The sequence below is a fragment of the Magnolia sinica genome, chromosome 4 (genome assembly GCF_029962835.1).
Source record: "Magnolia sinica isolate HGM2019 chromosome 4, MsV1, whole genome shotgun sequence".
Classification (NCBI taxonomy): Eukaryota; Viridiplantae; Streptophyta; class Magnoliopsida; order Magnoliales; family Magnoliaceae; genus Magnolia; species Magnolia sinica.
Window position 1 is genome coordinate 54641347 of NC_080576.1, and position 22341 is coordinate 54663687.

A 22341-nucleotide genomic window follows, 5' to 3' on the forward strand; every position below is an offset into this window, starting at 1 on the left:
AACCTAAACCTAAAACCTAAATGTATTCTCAAATCCCTAAACCTAAACCTACACCTAATCCTAATCTCAACTCCCTAACCTAACCTAAACCTAAACTTGAAAACCCAAACCTAAACCCGATCCCGAACCTGAACCCGATTTCCTAAACCTAAACCTTAACCTATTCTCAATTCCCAAAAGCTATAACTTATAACATATAACCTATAACCTAAACCTAAACCTTAACCTAAACTTATAACCTAAACCTAAACCTAAACCTATAACCTTAACCTAAACCAAAACCTATAACCTAAACCTTAACCTATAACCTATAACCGATAACCTATAACCTAACCTTAACCAAAACCTAAACCTAAACCTTAACCTATAACCTATAACCTATAACCTATAACCTATACTTATAACTTATAACCTAACCTTAACCTAAACCTAAACCTAAACTTGAAAACCCAAACCTAAACCCGATCCCGAACACAAACCCGATTTCCTAAACCTAAACCTAAAACTATAACCTAAGACCTAAACCTAAACCTAAAACCTAAATGTATTCTCAAATCCCTAAACCTAAACCTACACCTAATCTTAATCTCAACTCCCTAACCTAAACCTAAACCTAAACTTGAAAACCCAAACCTAAACCCGATCCCGAACCCGAACCTGATTTCCTAAACCTAAACCTTAACCTATTCTCAATTCCCAAAAGCTATAACCTATAGCATATAACCTATAAACTAAGCCTAAACCTTAACCTAAACCTAAACCTATAACCTTAAGCTAAACCAAAACCTATAACCTAAACCTTAACTTATAACCTAAACCTTAACCTATAACTTATAACCTATAACTTAAACTTATAACCTATAACCTAACCTTAACTTAAACCTCAAACCTAAACCTAAACCTATAACCTAAACCTATAACCTAAAACCTAAATGTATTCTCAAATCCCTAAACCTAAACCTACACCTAATCCTAATCTCAACTCCCTAACCTAAACCTAAACCTAAACTTGAAAACCCAAACTTAAACCCAATCCCGAACCTGAACCCGATTTCCTAAACCTAAACCTTAACCTATTCTCAATTCCCTAAAGCTATAACCTATAAGCTATAAGCTATAACCTAAACCTATAACCTAAACCTAAAACCTAAACCTAAACCTAAAACCCAAATGTATTCTCAAATCCTTAAACCTAAACCTACACCTAATCCTAATCTCACCTCCTTAACCGAAACCTAAACTTGAAAACCCAAACCTAAACCCGATCCCGAACCCGAACCCAATTTCCTAAACCTAAACCTTAACCTATTCTCAATTCCCAAAAGCTATAACCTATAGCATATAACCTATAACCTAAACCTAAACCTTAACCTAAACCTAAACCTAAACCTATAACCTTAACCTAATCCAAAACCTATAACTTAAACCTTAACTTATAACCTAAACCTTAAGCTATAACCTATAACCTATAACCTAAACTTATAACCTATAACCTAACCTTAACCTAAACCTAAAACCTAAACCTAAACCTATAACCTAAAACCTAAATGTATTCTCAAATCCCTAAACCTAAACTTACACCTAATCCTAATCTCAACTCCCTAACCTAAATCTAAAACTAAACTTGAAAACCCAAACTTAAACCCAATCCCGAACCTGAACCTGATTTCATAAACCTAAACCTTAACCTATTCTCAATTCCCTAAAGCTATAACCTATAACCTAAACCTAAACCTAACCTAAACCTATAACCTAATCTTAAAACCTAAACCTAAACCTAAAACCTAAATGTATTCTCAAATCCTTAAACCTAAAGCTACACCTAATCTTAACCTCACCTCCTTAACCGAAACCTAAACTTGAAAATGCAAACCTAAATCTGATCCCGAACCCGAACCCGATTTCCTAAACCTAAACCTTAACCTATTCTCAATTCCCAAAAGCTATAACCTATAACCTAAAACTAAACCTTAACCTAAACCTAAACCTATAACCTTAACCTAAACCAAAACCTATAACCTAAACCTTAACTTATAACCTAAACCTTAACCTATAACCTATAACCTAAACTTATAACCTATAACCTAACATTAACCTAAACTTAAAACCTAAACCTAAACCTATAACCTAAAACCTAAATGTATTCTCAAATCCCTAAACCTAAACTTACACCTAATCCTAATCTCAACTCCCTAACCTAAACCTAAACCTAAACTTGAAAACCCAAACTTAAACCCAATCCTGAACCTGAACCCGATTTTCTAAACCTAAACCTTAACCTATTCTCAATTCCCTAAAGCTATAACCTATAAGCTATAAGCTATAACCTAAACCTAAACCTATAACCTAAACTTATAACCTTAACCTAAACCTAAAACCTAAACCTAAATGTATTCTCAAATCCTTAAACCTAAACCTACACCTAATCCTAATCTCAACTCCTTAACCTAAACCTAAACTTGAAAACCCAAACCTAAACCTGATCCCAAACCCGAACCTGATTTCCTAAACTTAAACCTTAACCTATTCTCAATTCCCTAATGCTATAACCTAAACCTAAACCTAAACCTAGACCTAAACAAACAAATATTTATAACCCTAAACTAAACCTATAACCTACAACATTAACATAAACTGATAACCTAAACCTATAACCTACAACATTAACCTAAACCTATACTTATAACCTAAACCTGTTCTCAAATCCCAAAATCTATAACCTAAACCTAAACATATAACCTATAACCTAAACCTTAACCTATAACCTATAACCTATAACCTAAACTCATTTCCCTAAACCTTAACCTATAACCTAACCTAAACCTAAACCTATAACCTACACTTATAACCTAAACCTAAACCTAAACCTGTAACCTTAACCTGAACGTAAAACCTAAACCTAAACCTAAAACGTAAATGTATTCTCAAATCCCTAAACCTAAACCTAAACCTAAACCTATAACCTACAACATTAACATAAACTTATAACCTAAACTTATAACCTACAACATTAACCTAAACCTATACTTATAACCCAAACCTATTCTCAAATCCCAAAACCTATAAACTATCTAGAACTCGAGGCATTGCCACTAATCACTGGCATGTCCTACTTATAATTGACAAGCAAATGGAGATTTTCTTTTCATGATGGTCAGCTCTGCTTGCACATTTTTCAGGTCATAGATACTTGTGGTCAGTATCTATTCCACTTGGGAAGTGGGTACTTGTGGCTACCGATGGTCCTCCTTGCAGAAATCGTCTATACGTTTATTTTGGCCCTACAAACCATATGGTGAGACCATTCCTTTTGTGTCAATTTCATTCCTCTTTGAGTTTTTATTAATTCATTAAGAATAAAAAAGAAAATGGTTATACATTATGCACTTCTTTCACTTTGTCTTTCTTTCCCCTAATGGTCACTCCGATTTATGAATGCCATGACTATTTGTAGGATGATGGAATATACGAAGCTATTGCAGGAAGTGACTTTGTCATTACTAGAGTTGCATTTTGAGACAACTCTTCAAATTTCTACATAAATGACCGTGGAAGTAATTTTACAGAGGTCACTAAGAAATTGAAAGGAAAAGGAGTGGACTTGGAGAACAATCGGTTTTTGATTCTTCAGGTGGGTGATGGGCTGATGGCTGAAAAAGGCCTATTTACTTGTGAAAAAAATATCATATCGTCAAAATATATCTTCTTTTTCAATTCTTTATTATTGAAATTTTAGGGTAAAGTCGAGCAAATTTCTCTAATGAAGCCAAAGATTTGTATTTTTAGCATTATTGTAATTGTAATTGATTGAATGAAGGATTATAATTGATTGTAATGGAATGAATAAATGATTGTAATGGAATGAATGGATGATTATCCAGGTGGTAATTGAATGAACAAATGATTATATATTTTTTTAATGTACAAAATAGCTACGGATATTGACCGTAGCTGCTAATCTGACAGTTGTAGTCATTATTGAATTTGGCACATTGCTACGGACTTTTAGCTACAAATAATATCCGTAGCTCTTTATGCTTATCGCTACAGATATAATTGCTACGGATTATATCCATAGCTGTTGTAACCTATAGCTACGGATTTAATCCATACCTATAGGTTCTAGACCTATTGTTATGGCACCTATGACTATGGTCGTGCCACGGACTAGCTACGAACAAAAACTGTTGCCATAGGCCTATGGCTACGGATTTTATCCGTAGCCTTTGCCCATTTTTTTGGTAGTGTGACCATGCGATAAGGCCCTTCCTAGTTCAGTCCGAGCGTCCTAGCTCCCGATTCTACTGTATTCTGGAAGACACGGCGGAGAACCAGGTCCCCTGATAAAAATCGCCTCGTCTTGACCCTATAATTGTAGAATCTACCACTTACTGATGTCAAGCTGTGACTCAGAGTCTGGTGACGTCTCTGGCCTCTTTAAGCAAGTCAAGGCTTGCTACAATTTGCTCGGCATTCTGGCCTTCCTGGTAGTTTTTGATCCAAGCTGTGGGGAGGCCGATCTCTACTGGGATGATTGCCTCCGAGCCGTAAGATAGTGAAAACGGGTTCTCCTCGGTAGACAACTGAGTTGTAGTCCTATAGGCCCAAAGGACAAACGGGAACTCCTTGGCCTAGTTGCCTTTGGCTTTTTCTAACTTTGTCTTGAGGTAGTGCTTGATGACCTTATTTACGGCTTTCACATGTCCATTGAACTGCGGGTGATGAGGTGAGGAGTATGAATTTGAAATGTCGAGCTCCCTACGCATGCCTCAGAATCTGTCATTATCGAACTGTTTCCCATTGTCAGAGACAATGGTGTGAGTGATTCCAAATCGACAGATGATGCTTTTCCAGACGAAGTCAGTCACCTTATGCTTTGTAATCTTCGCTACGGGTTCGGCCTCGGCCCACTTGGTGAAATAGTTGACCACTATGATAGCGAACTTGACTTGTCCTTTCCCAGTGGGCAGAGGTCCGATGGTGTCAATCCCCCATTGAGCAAACGGCCATAGCCCACTCATAGGGGTCATCTCCTCCGTGGGCTGCCTCGGCACGGTAATGAACCTTTGACATTTGTCGCACCTCCAGACATAGTTCTTGGAGTCTTCTCGAAGGGTCGGCCAGAAGTACCCCTGACAGAGTATCTTAAGAGCTAAGGCACGACCATCGGAGTGATTTTTACAGATTTCCTCATGAGTCTCTCATATCACGTAGTCTGCTTCGTCGGGTCGGAGGCACTTGAGGTAGGGTTGTGAATGCCCCTTCTTGTATAGGATCCCGTCTAAGACTATGTATCGTGCAGCTCTGACCTCCAGACGTCGGGTCTCTAGTCTGTCTTGGGGGACCTCACCAGATGTGAGGTAGTTGTATATCGGGTCTATCCAACTCGGAGTGGTCTCCACTGGATTAACCATTTCTTGATTAGCCTGGTCGATGCTCGGATCATCTAAAAATTCCATAGGAATGATCCTGGGAATCTTTCCTACGGCGGCTGAGGCTAGTTTTGCGAGGGCATCGACCCAAGAGTTCTCCGTCCTCAGAATCTGCTTGATGATGCAGCTCCAGAATTTCTCTATCAACTTTCATGCCTCGGCAAGATAAGCCACCGTTCTAGTCTCCTTAGCCTCATGGTGGAGATCGTACTTCGAGGGACTGAACCCCCAGACTAGTTGCCAATCCGAGTCCAGCCAGTAAGGCCTCATATTCTGTTTCATTGTTGTAGGCTTTGAAGCCGAGCCTGATAGCACATTGGATGGAGGTTGAATCGGGCGCGATTAGGACAATCCCTACCTCAACGCGCTTGAAATTGGATGACCTATCCACATAAAGAATCCATCTATGCTCTCTGTCTGACTCTACGTCTTGGATCAGTGGGAGAGATGGTGGGACTGTGGGAACTGCCTCTGCGCCTTCATTTGTCACCTCTACACTCGGAGTAGTGAACTCTACTATGAAATTGGCCACAGCCTGACCCTTGATTGTAGTTCTCAGACGATATTGGATGTCGAACTCCCCGAGTTCTATTGCCTACTTGGTCAGTCGACCTGACACCTTGGGCTTTTGAAGGACTTGCCTGAGGGGGGAGTCAGTCAGGATAACAATAGTATGTGCCTGGAAGTATGGACGCCGCCTCCGCGCCGAGAAGACTAAGCTAAGTGCTAATTTCTCCATACTCAGGTACCTGGTCTTGGTAGGTACCATTGCTTTGCTCACATAGTTGACGGGGTGCTGCCTACCCCCCACGTCCCTGATAAGTGCAGAGCAGATGGCCGAAGCAGAGACCGTTAGGTATAGGAATAGGAGCTCGCCCTCTTCCACCTTGGATAGCGGGGCTGGTGAGCCCAGGTACTGTTTCAGCTGCTGGAACATCGGTTGGCACTCCGAGGTCCACTTGGCCTTCTTATGACCCTTCAACTTTTGGAAGAAGGGGAGGCACTTATCTGTGGCTCAGGATATGAATCCACCGAGTGCCGCCACCCGACCGGTGAGGCATTGGATTTCCTTTATGGTCCGAGGTGAGCTCATGTCAAGTAGCGCCTTGATCTTCTCGAGATTTGCCTCGATGCCCCTCTGGCTGACTTGAAACCTGAGGAATTTGCCGAAGCTGACTCTGAAGGCACACTTGGTTGGGTTCAACTTCATACGGTACTCTCGAAGAATTAAGAAAGTTTCACCGAGGTCCACAATGTGGTCGGACGCCTTGACGCTCTTCACCAGCATGTCGTCAACATAAACCTCCATGGTCTGACTGATTTGCTTAGCAAACATCTGGTTCATAAGCCTCTGATTTGTTGCCCCGGCGTTCTTCAAGGCAAAGGGTATGACCCACTAACGGTAGAGACCTTTATCTATGATGAAGCTCATCTTCTGCCTGTATGGAGGATGCATTGCGATTTGATTATACTTGGAGTATGCATCTAGGAAGGATAGCAGTTCGTGTCCGGCTGTGCTATCCACCAACTGATCGATCCGTGGCAGGGAAAGCTGTCCTTGGGGCAGGCTTTGTTTAAGTCTGAGTAGTCTACACAGACCTGTCATTTTTCGTTATCTTTCTTCACAAGGACCACGTTTGCGATCCAGTCTAGATAATACACTTCCTCGATGAATTCGATGCTAAGGAGCTTCGACACTTCATCTGCTATGGCCGAGTACCTTCCGAAGTTGAACGCCTTCCTCTTCTGCTTCACTGGTCTGTGATCTGGGTCCACATTCAGTGTGAGGCCTGTATCCTAGACTGTACCGTTCTATAGACTTCCGCGGTCCTCCCTGTTGAATTCTGGTGACCCGTGACCTGTAATCGGTATTTACGCGCATCCCTGAGTCACATCCTGTATATCAGAGTCGGCTTGACTCGAAACTTCTATCCTTGCGACCACGCTGTTACCGCGGTTCCAACGTCATGTCTCGCACGCTGATGCGATACCCACGCCAGGAGATGTGGGTCGTGTTTAGTATGAGAAAAATACTGCGCATTTGCTAAACCCAAGGGAATGTCTCATCAATCACATCAAAAGTCAAGTACTCTATCCCATCCCCAAGTACAACCACCCTCCCCAAAGTTAACTCTCTCTCTTACAATCCATTCCTAGTCAAGTACACCCATCACTCACTCACCTATCACTCCATCACTCACCCATCCCCCTCTCTCCTTACAACCCTCTTTCTCTCATTTCTCCTCCCAAGTAACCCCATGTGAAGCAACTGTCCAAGTTCTCCATGAGAAGAGCTAGTGTGGCCCACCTTCCTACCACCCAATCCCACCCTCAAGAGATCATCTCAACCATTGAATCATGTTCCATTGGAGCTCTAGCATGCATTAGTGGAAGAAGGAAGAAGAGATCTAAGGTGGGTGATTTTATGAATTGATTTTGTGATTTGAGGGCTCACTTGTGGTGTGACCCATCTTGATGTATGATTTGTATCAAAGAGGGGCCCATAATGGCGGGGCCCCTCCGCTACTCTCTCTCTCTCTCGTTCTCCCCCTCTCTCTCTCTCGCTTTTTTGTGATGACTGTGTGGCCCACCTGATTTATGTGTTTCATCCAGCTGTCCAGCTGGGACGTTGGAGCCCACATCGTCCAGTGGACAGGCCCACTGTGATGTATGTCTTCCATCCACACCGTCTAATGCTTTGGACGGTGCTGGACACCATGTGCAGGTGCTGCCCTTCCCCACCTTGATGTATTTATTTCATCCACACCGTCCAGACTGTCTGGAAGGTGCTGGACTATTGAACGGTGTTGTAGTGGGCCACCCTAATGATGGATGTGTTATTCCTTATCGTCCATTTGATAGCTATGTGGGGCGAACCGTGATGCATTTGTGATCCAGACCGTCCATCTATCAATTGGACCACACTGTAAAAAGTTGTTGGAGATTGAACGTCTACCATTGATACCCTTTTTGGGTCATAGAAGTTCTGGATCTATATGAAATTTGTTTTTCTCCTTAATTCAGGTCTTTATGACCTTATCAACAGATTGGATGAAAATAAACGTTATGGTGGGACCAACGTGGTACCCACCTATGAAGAAGATTGACTGGTGTACGCATACACCAGCTATATAGCTGCTGTACTGACGTCAGCAGGTTCTGTGGGTCCCACCTTAACTGTATGGGTTTCATCCACACCGTCCGTCCATCTGGACGAGGCCCCACATGATGACTCTATTTTATCAACACTGTCCATGTATGTGGACCCCACCTATATACCTACTGTATTTAACGTCAGCAAGTGTTGTGGGGCCAACCATGATGTATATTTTGATCCACACCATCCAGCCGTGGACCCCACTTGTTGCACGTGTGAGATCCACCGTGATCTATGTATTGCATCCACACTGTCCAATGTCTGGCAGGTGCTGATTTACTTGGACAATGTTTGGATAATGCTGATTTACAGAGACAATGTTTGGATAGTGCTGATTTACATGTCTAATGTTTGAACAGTGCTGATTTACATGGACAATGTTTGGACAGTGATGATCATCATTAGTGAGCCATGTGCCCCATAGAATGATAGTGTACAGTGATATACATGTTACACCTGCAACTATTGAAATGATTTTTGGTGCAATCCAAGCTCTCACTTGAGGCCCATTGGTGTGCCCCATCCATGAGGCCCATCTTGATGTATTTATGACCCATCTGTTAAGGCCCACCTTGATGCAATTGTAGCTCATGTGAGGAGGCCCATTGTGGTGTGTATTAGGCCGTGGGACGTGGCCCATTGTGATATATTTGTGGCCCATATGATGAGGCCCATTGTGATATATTTTCAGCCCACATAATGAGGCCCATTGTGATATATTTCTAGCCCATTTGGTAAAGCCCAATGAGAAGTATTTTCTGATCCATATATTGCGACCCATTGTGATGTACATGAGGTCCATGAGCGAGGCCCAATGTAATGCATATGTAGCTCATAAGTGAGGCCCATCATGATGTGTATTAGGCCCTTGAGAGAGGCCTATGGTGATGTATATTGGGCCATTATGTGAGGCCATGGGCCCACTATACGTTTGGCTCTATGTGGGCCACCCTTTGGGAGCAATGATGGTTAAATGTCCACATTGATGGGCGATGATGGTTAAATGTCCACATTGTGACCTTCCCTTAGGCCCTTTGTTAGGCCCATTACCGATTCTGATTCTGATTATTGAGGCTGATTCCGATTGTTGAGGCTGATTATCAAGGCCGATTTCGATTGTCGAGGCCGATTCCAATTGTCGAGGCCGAATTCGATCGTTAAGGCCGATTCCGATTATCGAGGCTGATTCTGATTATCGAGGCCGATTGTATAGGCTAATTATCAATGCCGATTATCGATGCCGGTTGTTGATATCGATTATGAGTATGTGACAGTATAGGATCATGATACATGCCCATACACATCATCTGCATGGTTGTTATGAGATGTGGTTGACCATTGCATATTTCATTGGGCAAGTTATTATGAGACTCCCTGATATGCGGAGATTGTCTCACATGAGCGCACGGTATGGGCAGGATCGATGCATGATTGGATTGTATGACTCACACATCTTGCATTGTGTGTTGTGATTGCTATACACCCTAGCGACATCAGAGCCGTAGCCTCTATAGGTCGATTTCGATTGTCGAGGCCAAATCCGATCATCGAGGCCAATTCTGATTATCAAGGCTGATTTTGATTATTGAAGCCGATTGTATAGGCTGATTATCAATGCCGATTATCGGTGCCGGTTGTCGATACCGATTATGAGTATGTGATAGATCATGATACATGCTTATACGCATCATCTGCATGTTTGTTATGAGATGTGGTTGACCATTGCATATGTCATTGGGCAGGTTGTTATGAGACTCCCTGATAGGCGGAGATTGTCTCACATGAGCGCACGTGTGTTGTGATTGCTGTACGCCCTAGCGACATCAAGGCCGTAGCCTTTATAGGCATGTCGTGGATGACCAGATAGGATACCGAAAATCTATTATTAACATCGGGGTGCCATAGATGTCCCTGGGTAAAAATCCTTAAACTTTTGTGGCCAGGAGACGCCCCAACGTGTAGACCAAGTGGATACATGAGTGCCCGAGTGTTGAATACCAGCAGGTCCCGTCTCCCACTATGTCATGGTCAGTTGGGAGAGCCTGTGGCCTTACCCGCCTGAGGGTAGTGGGCATAGTTAGGCTGAGTTTGACCAGCTCATAATTGGGTCTGCTATCGACGTGCCGAATAGATATTGGCTGACTACTGGCCAGGCGGATAGTGAGGTCTCTTCCACTTGCATGGATGCACATCCAGTGGGCGACAATTGCATGTAGAGTGTACTAGACCCCGGTGATGATCCCAAAGATGTACGGTACTGATATATGGACTTATTAAGCAAAGGTTGTATACTCATTCATTCATTCATTCACTATCCCCTCGGGCTGGTGGTGCGTAACTAATTATTATGTGTACTTTCACAATGGCCAGGATTTTGGTTGGGGCATGTGACCAACCTGAGATCAAGAGTCTACCACATTAAGTCTGGCTATCCAAATTTAGGTATGGGACTGGTTTGGATAAAAGTCTATTGTGATGAACCCCATAGCCTGAGATACTATGTTTATGAGACTCCTTATGAGATAGAGTTATCCCCACATGATCCCGCGATACGCGCAGGTTTGATGTATGACGTAGATGAGGTTGACGGTATTCGTGGACTCATCAGGATTTACATATTACATTGCATCCTCAATTTATGATATTGGCTTATTACGTTTTTTTACATTGCGTAGCCTTGATATGGCCATTAGCATTCATGCCTTGCATCGCATAGCCTTGGTATGACTGATAGCATTCATGGACTTGTCAGTATTTTTGCTTACTCTGATATCGTATGATTCATGAACTTGCTAGTATTTTCGATATTATATGAGTTATGACATTATATTGCTTACTTGACACTTACCTTGCGCACACACTTTCACCACCCTTTAAGCTTTCTATAAGCTTACGCACGATAGATGCGTGTAGATGGCGTTAGGTTGTAGCAGCGTTGAGCATGGAGTATGTAGCCATCTTCGGGAGCTTTGATTTTTTGATACTTATGTATTTCCCTTTCAGCACTGTATTCAATGTTTATATTAGTGGATATTTGATGATGATGTTACCTTTGTGATTTGGGTAAACTTGTGGTTATGCTTGTTACAAGTTAAATATATGTTGGAAAATCCTCCTTGTAGGATCCCATGATCAAAATTTGGCATATGGGTGCTGGGAGCCGAGAATGGGGTACTACGGAGGCTGTCGGCATCGGATTCGGTGATCGGGAATGTTGTGAGCCCGGTTTATGAGTTTGGAGCGTGACATTCAGCCTATGGACCATAAACTGGGGAGAGATGCCCAGCATATCCTCGTGTGACCAGGCGAAGACGTCTTTGTGCTACTGTAAGAAAGCCAGCATCTGAGACCGCTGCTCAGAATTCAGTGATGATCTGAGCAGTACTGTTTTGCTCGGGTCAGCTTCTTTGATTAGGACGGTCACTAAGTCCTCTGTGGAGGAATCTTCTGCAAGAGCTCTTGAGTCAAGAATGTTGACGGTGTGGGCCTGCTTTATCGAACCCTTTCTCACCGCCACAAAGTAACATCTTCGGGCTTTGCATTGATCTCCTCGGAGATATCCGACTCCTCCCTGGGTGGGGAACTTCATCATGATGTGATAAGTGGACACGAACGCCCTCATTGCATTATGGGAAGGTCGGCCCAATATATACATTGTGCACCGACAGTACGTTCACAACGAGGAAGTAAATCAGAAGTGTGACTTGATGCTGCCCTTCCCCGACTGTCATGGGGAGGGAGATGGCTCCTTCGGAGATCACCTTATCTCTGGCAAAGTCATGCACGCGGGTCTTCACAGGTCGGAGGCGTGACCTATTGATCCCCATTCTCTCGAACGCCTCGGAGTATATGATATTAGCCGAGCTTCCGGTATCGACCAAGATGCAGTAAACCTTGTGGTTAGCTATAGTAATAGCCACTACTAAGGCATCGTCATGTGGATGTTGAATTTCGCGTGCATCGTCTTCTGTGAAGGTCAAACTACAAGGGCTCACTCGGAGTTCTTTTCTCGGCCTTTCGGTTAGGTGGACATAATGCTTGGGGTCCAAGCTCTGAGAGTAGGCTTTGTGAGCCCTATTCGAGTCACCTCCACTAGACGAACCTCCATAGATGGTGCAGATCTCGGTAGGTTCTTCCGCAGTCTTGCTTGGTTACTCTTCTCTCCGAGCCGACTTCTCTTCCTTGGTGTATCGTTGTAGATGACCCTTACGGATGAGGGTCTCGATTTTGTCATTGAGATCTACGCAGTCGGTCGTATTATGACCGTGGTCATGGTGAAAATGACAATACTTGCTTTTATCTCACTGTCCTACGTTGGCCTTCATATAAACTGGCCACTGCAGAAGTCTTTGATCCCTAATGTCTAACAGGATCTGTTCTGTAGATGTGTTGAGGGGGGTGTAGGAGCGGAACTTGCTCTCAGGCCTCCTGCTCGGTCGGTGATCCTAAGAGGCTTAATCATCTGGCTTCTTGCTGGATGACTGAGGCTCTTCGTTCCTCGGTCTCTTCTCCTTGGACGACTGCTCAACAACTTGGACATTCTTGCGGGAGTTGGAGAACTCCTCAGCATTGGTGTATTTTTGAGCTCGGCGACGAGCTTGGCTAAAGTAGTCGGGGGATTCTTCCCAATTGAGAAGACGAACTTCCCCTCCCTGAGTTCACTGAACATAGCAGATAGTGCCATCTTATCGTTGTAGTCGTCCACTAACAGTGCCTCTTCATTGAAGTGGGTGATGAAGTCCTTCAATGACTCCTTGTTCCCCTGCTTGAGGGTGAACAAATGAGTAGTCGGCTTCCGACTCTTCTTACTAGAGATGAATTGGGTAATGAATAATCTGCTGAGCTCCGCAAAGGAGCCTATTGACTTTGGCTTAAGCTGCCGATACCAATTCCGAGTAGACCTGGAGAGGGTTATGGAGAAAGCCCCGCACATCATTGTGTCTGTGGCTGACTAGATCTGCATCCACGAATGGTAGGACTTCACATGCTCTAACTGGTCTATAGACCCAGAGTATTGGATGACTGGAGGCATCCTGAACCTCTGTGGCATCACCCCATCCATGATTTTTACGGTGAAGGGAGGCTCGATGTCACGCCCTAAACTCAAAAATCGGGCTCACAAATTTTTCGATCGTCGAATCCGGTGCCGATAGCCTCCATAGTACCCCATTCTCGGCTCCCAGCGCGCTTACGCTAGATTCTGATCCTGGGATCCTACGAGAAGGATTTTTCAACATACATTTATCTCGTAAGAAGCAGAATCATAAGTTTACCCAAATCACAAAGGCAACATCATCATCACATATTCACTAATATAAACATTTGAATATAGTGCAGAAAGGGAAATACATATATAGAAAAATCTAAGCTCCAGAAGACAGCTGCACACTCCAAGCTCAACGCTACTGTGACCTAACGCCACCTACATGCATCTATCATGCATAAGCTTATAGAAAGCTTAGAGGGTGGTGTAAGTGTGTCGACAAGGTAAGTACCAAGTATACAATATCAGAGTAAGCAGAAGTACTGACAAGTCCATGAATATCATCAGCCTTATCCAGGCTATGTGATGTAAAAACATAATAAGCCACTATCACATGCTGAGAATGCAGTACAATATAGAAATCCTGACAAGTCCACGAATGTCGTTAAGCTCATCTAGGCCATATAAATACAGAAACAAAGTAATCTAGAATACTATATGCCGCAGATGTAATGCAATATGCGGTGCGAATGAAATGACCAAGCTGGAGTGTGAAGTCAAGATGGTAGTACGTAGTTTCGCAAGCTACGGAGTCCACCACTAGGGACTTCTATCCAAACTAGTCCCATACCTAAATTTAGATAGTCAGACTCAATGTGGTAAACTCCTGATCTCAGGTTAGTTGCGCGCCCCAACCGAAATCCTAGCCATTGAGAAGGTACACATAACAATTAGTTGCGCACCACTAGCTCGAGTGGATAGTGAATGAATGAATAAATGAATATGCAACTCCTGCTCAATAAGTCTACATATCAGTACCGTACATCTCTGGGATCATCACTGGGGTCTATTACATTCTATGCCAGCTTGTCGCCCTTATCTGAGCGCATAACTGGGTAAGTGGAAGAGACCTCACCATCCGCCTGCCAATATCGGGCCCAGCTCGTCGATACCGGACCCATTCCTCAAGCTGGTCAAACTCAACCTAGATATTGCCCCCTCACTCAGGCGGGTAAGGTCACACCCCCTCTCAGTCGACCACGACACAGTGGGAGATGCGACCTACTGGTATACAGCCCTCATGCGCTCATATATATCCACTCAGTCCAGACGTTGGGGCGTCTCTTGGCCATGGAGGTTTAGGGATTTTCACCCAGGGACATCTATGACACCCGTATGCTAGAACCAAATATTTTTAATGTCCCATCTGGCCATCCACGACATCCCCGTGGAGGCTACGACCTTGATGTCGCTAGGGCGTACAGTAATCATATCATAAAATGTGAGATGCATGAGTCACACAGTCCAATCATGCATCTATCCTGCGCATACCGTATGCTCATATGGGATGACTCCACCTATTAGGGAGTCCCATAAACCATTTGCCCAATGGCATGTGCTATGATCAATCACTCCTCATATCAAGCATACATATGATGCGCATGGGCAAGGATCATGGAGCTATATTAATCATGTTATAAGATGATGGTGTACTCTCATCATATCAAGGATGGGCCTAGAAAGCTTACTCATAACAAGAATAGGCCTCACAATGGACCTAAGGGAAGGTCACAATGTGAACATCTAACAATCATTTCCCATCAATGTGGTATTTAACCATCATCGCTCCCAAGCAATGACTCACATAAACATCATTACATACATTACATTTGTCCGCACATTCATCGCATTGGTCCTCGCTCAAGGGCCACATATACACCACATTGGGCCTCGCCATATGGGCCACGAATACATCACAATGGGCCTTATTAAATGGGCCACAAATACATCACAACGGGCCACCTACCTGGGCCTCAAGTACATCACAATGGGCCACATACCTGGGCCTCAAGTACATCACAATAGGCCACATACCTGGGCTTAATACACATCACAATGGGCTGCATGACATAGGCCTAATACATATTACAATGGGCTGCATGACATGGGCCTAGCATATATCAGAATGGGTCGCACCAATAGGCCATATATACATCAAGTGGGCCACATCAATGGGCCGTACCAATGGGCCTCATATACATCAAGTGGGCCGCATCAATGGGCCACACCAATGGGCCTCATTACATCAAGTGGGCCGCATCAATGGGCCACACCAATGGGCCTCATATTGTAACGCCCTAAAAATTGGGGGTCGAGCAAAGCTCAACTCCCGAGATCCAACGTATCACTTATGCAACATAGATAATGATGTTTGAATGTTGACTATATTAGTGCATTAAACATGAGAGGGATTACACCAAATCAGCATATCATACTCTAGAGTTAATGTAATTAAGCAAGTGGAAGACTGAGATAAATTTATAAAGTATAAACGTGTTTCATAACCTCCAGAGTATGATTGTATTATCAAGCTGAATATATATGTGTTGTTTCAAAATATACAAAATGACAAGGTATGAATGTCCAACTAATCCATATAATCCCTGTAATCCTAGCGATGTAGATCTAGGTCTACATAGACCCGCCTGAGAGCTACACGTATGAGAACTCCTCCTCGTTTATGAAATCTGCCTCTGTCGCGTAAGCCTCGCCATAACCTGCATCTAAATCAGAGTCTGGTTGGTGTTTTAAAACACCATCGCAGAGTGGGAGTGAGTGATCAACTCAGTAGTACTATAAGGTAAAGGTTAACATGTTATCAATTCAAACAAGCAGTAATGATAAAGCAATACAACAATCACTTCCTAATTACTCTTGTTAATGCAGAAATGATATACAGTAATGATGCATGCCCTCACCTGCACTCTCACAGTGACTTCATCTCATGATCGCGCATGGCAAACTCCTTAAACGTGCGCTTCCTCGCCAAAGCACATGCAACACGGTGCATGGTTGTGTTAGCCAAGTAATTGATTAGGCTTACTCATACAGCATATTCGAGAAGCTAGGGTACCTCCCTTTATATCATTAACCCGAACGAAAGATCCATCTAGGGTCATGAATCCTAGCTAATCACATACGATAGGTAAGTTGTAAGGCATCACCCCTAATGACAGCAGTGGATAGGTAAGTTCAAGAGTTTACACTCGAGGTCACTACGGGGAGGTTCGTCACCTCAGCGTAGGCCTAGTTTATACTTAAGGTCACTATGGGAAGGTTCGTCACCTGAACGTAGGCCGACAGCTCTAATACAGTGTCCCATACACCACCATATTTAGCTCACGAGTTTAGGCTACTCACTGGACACTACGGGGAGGCTCGTCACCCCAGCGTATGCCGACAGCTCGACCACGGTGTCCCAACTACCATGCCCGGCTCATGAGTCTTAGCGGATTGTGGTACCATGGTTGAAACAGGTTTTTACATTGGTAAGTGGTACTTTGATTCAAGCAGTAGTGTCCATACATGGTAAACACACAATAGGCTAATTAGGTTATTTGGAAAGTTCGCTTGGTATGAGCACACGCTGAATTAATTGACATGGAGAGCATAAGCACTCTACGTAGCCTAACCACTGTCGACAATCATCGTACGGCTTGGATTCATCGAACGTATCCAATGTGGCGAAACTAGTTTGGCCACTCAATTGGGAACCATTACCGATTGCCTGGACTACGTAGTAGTCCCAATCATACTTAAATGCAATAGGTAGTCACATATGTTAATCATAACAACATTTAACAAATAATTCAAACATAATTCTCATTTGAGCATTTTATCAAACACATTGAACATGTTATTATACATATGCATTTCATCCATAAATCATATAGTAACAATTTACATTACATGAAGGAAACTATAGATATGGATAAAGTAGTTGAGACTCCTATCTCAACACCCTTATTAAAAGCGATTCATCAAACAATTTCTCATTTAGACATTTTATCAAACACTTAGACTACACCTTACTACATATATGAACTAAATTAGTTATGGCATATATTATGGCAAATCCTTTCATAAAGGAGTTGTCATACATACAATAAACATGTATTCTAGATTAATAGTCATGACAAGCACAAATCATAATTGCAATTTCATTCAAACATTTCAACAAACACATGAAATGCATTATATATTCACATAGTTCACACACATGTATAATTTATCGAATACATCGTAACTAGGATCATATGGCAGCAATCAAGTCAGACATAAATCATTGCTAACATTAAAAGCCTTGAAAACTATAACATAAACGTTTATAGTCCGCACCTTTCGTCAGTTTGCTCATTTCGAACTCTGTTCGAATCCTACGCTCTCGTCTACAGAACAATGGTTACCTAAATCATGAAATAGGTTAGCTATTTCGTCGATTCCTCTATTTAGATTCCTAAAATAAGATTATGGTTGAAATTTTTTACCAAAATCGAAGTTGGAATGACTCGTGTAGCGATTGACGGGGAGGCGATTCACTATGTTGTGTAGTGGGAGTGAATCCCAGCAACGATCTCCCGAACTCTCACTAATTTCTCCTCATTTCTCTCTTCTCTCTCCTAAGGTTAGAGAAATTCGTATGAAATGAGAAAGGGGTGCTTTAAGGTCCTTATATAGGCCCAAAAGTGATGTTTATGGCCTTAGGGCCATGATATACTTAGGTTAGAGCCAAAGGGTGCCTATTTTTGACAAACAGGGCCTTTAGGAAGGTCCATTTCTCACCTAAGTCACGGAGCAAGTTCCCTGACAATGGATCTAAGCCAGGATTGTGTTTATGGTGCGATCTAACAAACTGATCATCCGTGAAGTACCCATATTAGATCAATAGTCGTCATCTCTCGATCAGGGCCACAAGTATACCGATTGGTGCAGGGAAATTTTCCTGACCCATGGGTGAAGTTTGGTCAGAATCTGATGGTCTGAAGTCTTCAATTTCGCTTGCAAGCGAATGACCCAAATCACTTAAGTTTCAAGTCAATTTCTAAGGATATTCGCATTTCTCACACTCTTCACTTAGGGCTCAAGTTGTGCTTTTCTGGATACTATTTGAGCTTGATTCCCGCGATGGTTGTCAAGCCCAATAAGGCCGTCATAACCCTATAGTTTCGTGGTCATTGAACTTTTGATACGCGGTCCAGGTCCGATATGGAGTTTCAATGTGCTCCCGAGAGCAACTGGGTTTTGGGTTCTCTCTTAGGTTTTTAAGTAATGTGGAGTTAGCGATTTTAATGGTTTTGGGTCATGCGGTTTGTATAGATAGTGGTTCAAGCTAATCCATCGATTAATTTAGTTTAGTACTTAGTTAATTTTTGTCTAATTTCCATAGTATACGGTCTTTAAGGATTTCTCCCTGAGGTGGTCTTTGTATGGATTTTCCAAGACGTTACAATCTACCCCCCTTAAAGAAAAATTTCAAGCCCGAAATTATTACCTTTTCGTACTCCTCGAGGATCTAAGGGTAGTTCTTACGGACTTCGGCTTCTATTTCTCAAGTATCCCCTTCCTCAGTGTGGTGAGTCCATAATACTTTCACAAGTGGGATAACTTTGCTGTGTAGCACCTGTTCCTTCCTATCCAAAATATGTGTTAGTCTCAGTACATAGGTAGCATCTTCACTTAGCTGCACCTACTCCCACTTGATAATGAGAGTGGGATCAGGAATGTATATCTTCAGCATGGACACGTGAAATATGTTGTGCACACCAGCGAGTGGTTTGGGCAAAGCGAGACGGTATGCTATCACACCCACTCTGTCTATGTAACATCTCAAAAAAATCTGTACAAAGACCCGAGTGCCACCTCAGGCGGAATTCCCTAAAGACCGTATACTATGGAAATTAGACGAAAGTCAATTAAGTATTAAAATGAATTAATCAGTGGATTAGCTTGAACCACTATCTATACAAACTGCAAGACCCAAAACCAATAAATCACTAACTCAACATTACTTCAAAACCTAGGAGAAATTCCAAAACCCAGTTGCTCTCGGGAGCACATTGAAACTCCGTATCGGACCTGGACCGTGCGTTGAAAGTCCGATTACCGCGAAACTATAAGGTTATGACCACCTTAGTGGGCTTGACAACCATCGTGGGAATCGAGCCCAAATAGTATCTAGAAACGTACAACTTGAGCCTTGAGTGAAGTGTGTGAGAAACGTGAATATCTTTAGAAAATGAACCAGAACTTTAGTGAATTGGACCATTTGCTTGTAGGCAAAATTAAAGACTCCAGACCATCAGATTCTGACCCAACTACACCCATGGATCGGGAAAATTTCCCTGTACCTATTAGTATACTTGTGGCCCTGATCGAGTGACAATGGCCGTTGATCTGATACGGGTCCTCCACGGTCGATCCACTGATCCGATCGTACTGAAATCGTAACCTGGCCTAAATCCATTATCAGGGAACTTACTCTGTGACATAGATAGGTAATGGACCTCCAGATGAGTCTCGTTGGCCCGAAACAGATGCCTTTTGCTATCACCGAAGTATACCATGGCCCGGGGGCCATTTGCATCACTTCTGGGCCTCTATATAGCCCTTATTTCACCCCATTTCTATTCCATACGATTTTCTCCAAACCCTAAGAGAGAGAAGAGAGAAAAGAGGAGAAAAGAGTGAGGAGAAGAGAGAGAGAGAGAGAGAGAGAGAGAGAGAGAGAGAGAGAGAGAGAGAGAGAGAGAGAGATCGTTGCTGGGATTCACTCCCACCACTCCACAGGCTGAATCACCTCTCCCATTTCACTACATCATCGATATCAACTTCGATTTGGGTAAAAAATCCTAACCCTAATCTTGTTTTAGGAATTCAAGTAGAGGAATTGACGAAATAGCTAACTTATTTCGATGTTTAGATACCGTTGTTCTATATACGGGGACGTAGGATTCGAACCAAGTTCGAAATGAGAGATCCGACAGAAGGTGCAGACTATAAACATTTAGGTTATGGTTTTCAAGGCTTTCAATGTCAGCAATGATTTATGTCTGACGTGATTTCTGCCATATGATCTTAGTTACGATGTATTCGATAAACTATACATGTGTGTGAACTATGTGAATATATAATGCATTCCATGTGTTTGTTGAAATGTTTGAATGAAAGTGTAATTAAGATTTATGCTTGCCATGATTATTAATATAGAATACATGTTTGTTGTATGTAGGACAACTCCTTTATGAAAGGATTTGCTATAATATATGGTATAACTAATTTAATTCATGTATGTAGTAATGTGTAGCCTAAGTGTTCGATAAAATGTCTGAATGAGAAATTGATTGATGGATTGCTTTTAATAAGGATGTTGAGATAAGATTCTCGACTACCTTAACCACGTTCATAGTTTCCTTCATGTAATGTAAATTGCTACCATGTGATTTATGGATGAAATGCATATGTTTAATAACTTGTTCAATGTGTTTGATAAAATGCTCTAATGAGAATTTTGTTGTAATTGCTTTCTAAATGCTGTTATGATTAACACGTGTGACTACTTACTGCATTTGAATATGTTTGGGACTACTACGTAGTCTAGGCAATCGGTAACGGTTCCTAATTGAGTGGCCGAACTAGTTTCACCAAATTAGGTACGTTCGATGAATCCGAGCCGTACGCTGGTTGTCAACAGTAATTAGGCCACATGGAGTGCTTATGCACTCCATGTCGATTAATTCAACGTGCACTCGTACCAATTGTGCATGTCAAATAACCCGATTGGCCTATTGTGTGTTTACCATATATGGACACTACTATTTAAATCTAAGGTATTGCTTACTAATGTAAAGCCCGTTTAACCATGGTACCAAGATCCGCTAAGACTAATGGGCTAGGCATGGTGGTGTGTGGGACACCGTTGTCGAGCTGTCGGCCTACGCTAGGGTGACGAGCCTCCCTGTAGTGACAGTGAGCAACCCAAACTCGTGAGCCGAATATAGTGGTGTATGGGACATTGTATTCAAGCTGTCGGCCTACGTTCAGGTGACAAGCCTTCAATAGTGACTTCGAGTATAAACTAGGCCTATGCTGAGGTGACGAGCATCCTCGTAGTGACCTCGAGTGTAAACTCATGAACTTTCCTATCCACTATTTTCATCAGGGGTGATGCCTTACAACTTGCCTATCATATGTGACTCACTAGGATTGACGACCCTAGATGGATCCTTGTTTGGGTAAATGATAAACATAGAAGTACCTTAGCTTTCCGAATCTGCTGTATGAATAAGCTTAATAAACTACTTGGCTAACACGACCATGCACTGCATTGCATGTGCTTTGGCGAGGAAGCGCACGTTTAGGGAGTTTGCCATGCGCGATCGTTAGAGGAAGTCGCTGAGGGAGTGCAGGAGAGGGCATGCATCATTATTACATATCATTCCTACATTAACAAGAGTAATTAGGAAATGATTGTTGTATTGCTTTATCATTACTGTTTGATTGAATTGATAAGTTGTTAACCTTTGCCTTATAGTACCACTGAGTTGATCACTCACTCCCACTCTGGGACGGTGTTTTAAAACACCAACCAGACTCTAATTTAGATGCAGGTTACGACGAGGCTTTCGCGATGGAGCCAGTTTCATTGACGAGGAGTTTCCTATGTACAACTCTCAAGCGGGTCTATGTAGACCTAGAGCTGCGTCGTTGGG

At 42.7% G+C, this 22341-nt stretch overlaps 1 long non-coding RNA gene across 1 annotated transcript; it reads left to right on the forward strand.

The window, feature by feature from the left end:
* Window positions 1-3072: 3072 nt before the first annotated feature.
* On the forward strand, window positions 3073-3862 carry LOC131244495 (uncharacterized). The gene is made up of 3 exons (XR_009170328.1): window positions 3073-3295; window positions 3455-3631; window positions 3737-3862. It is a non-coding gene; the product is annotated as an uncharacterized LOC131244495 (long non-coding RNA).
* Window positions 3863-22341: the final 18479 nt, after the last annotated feature.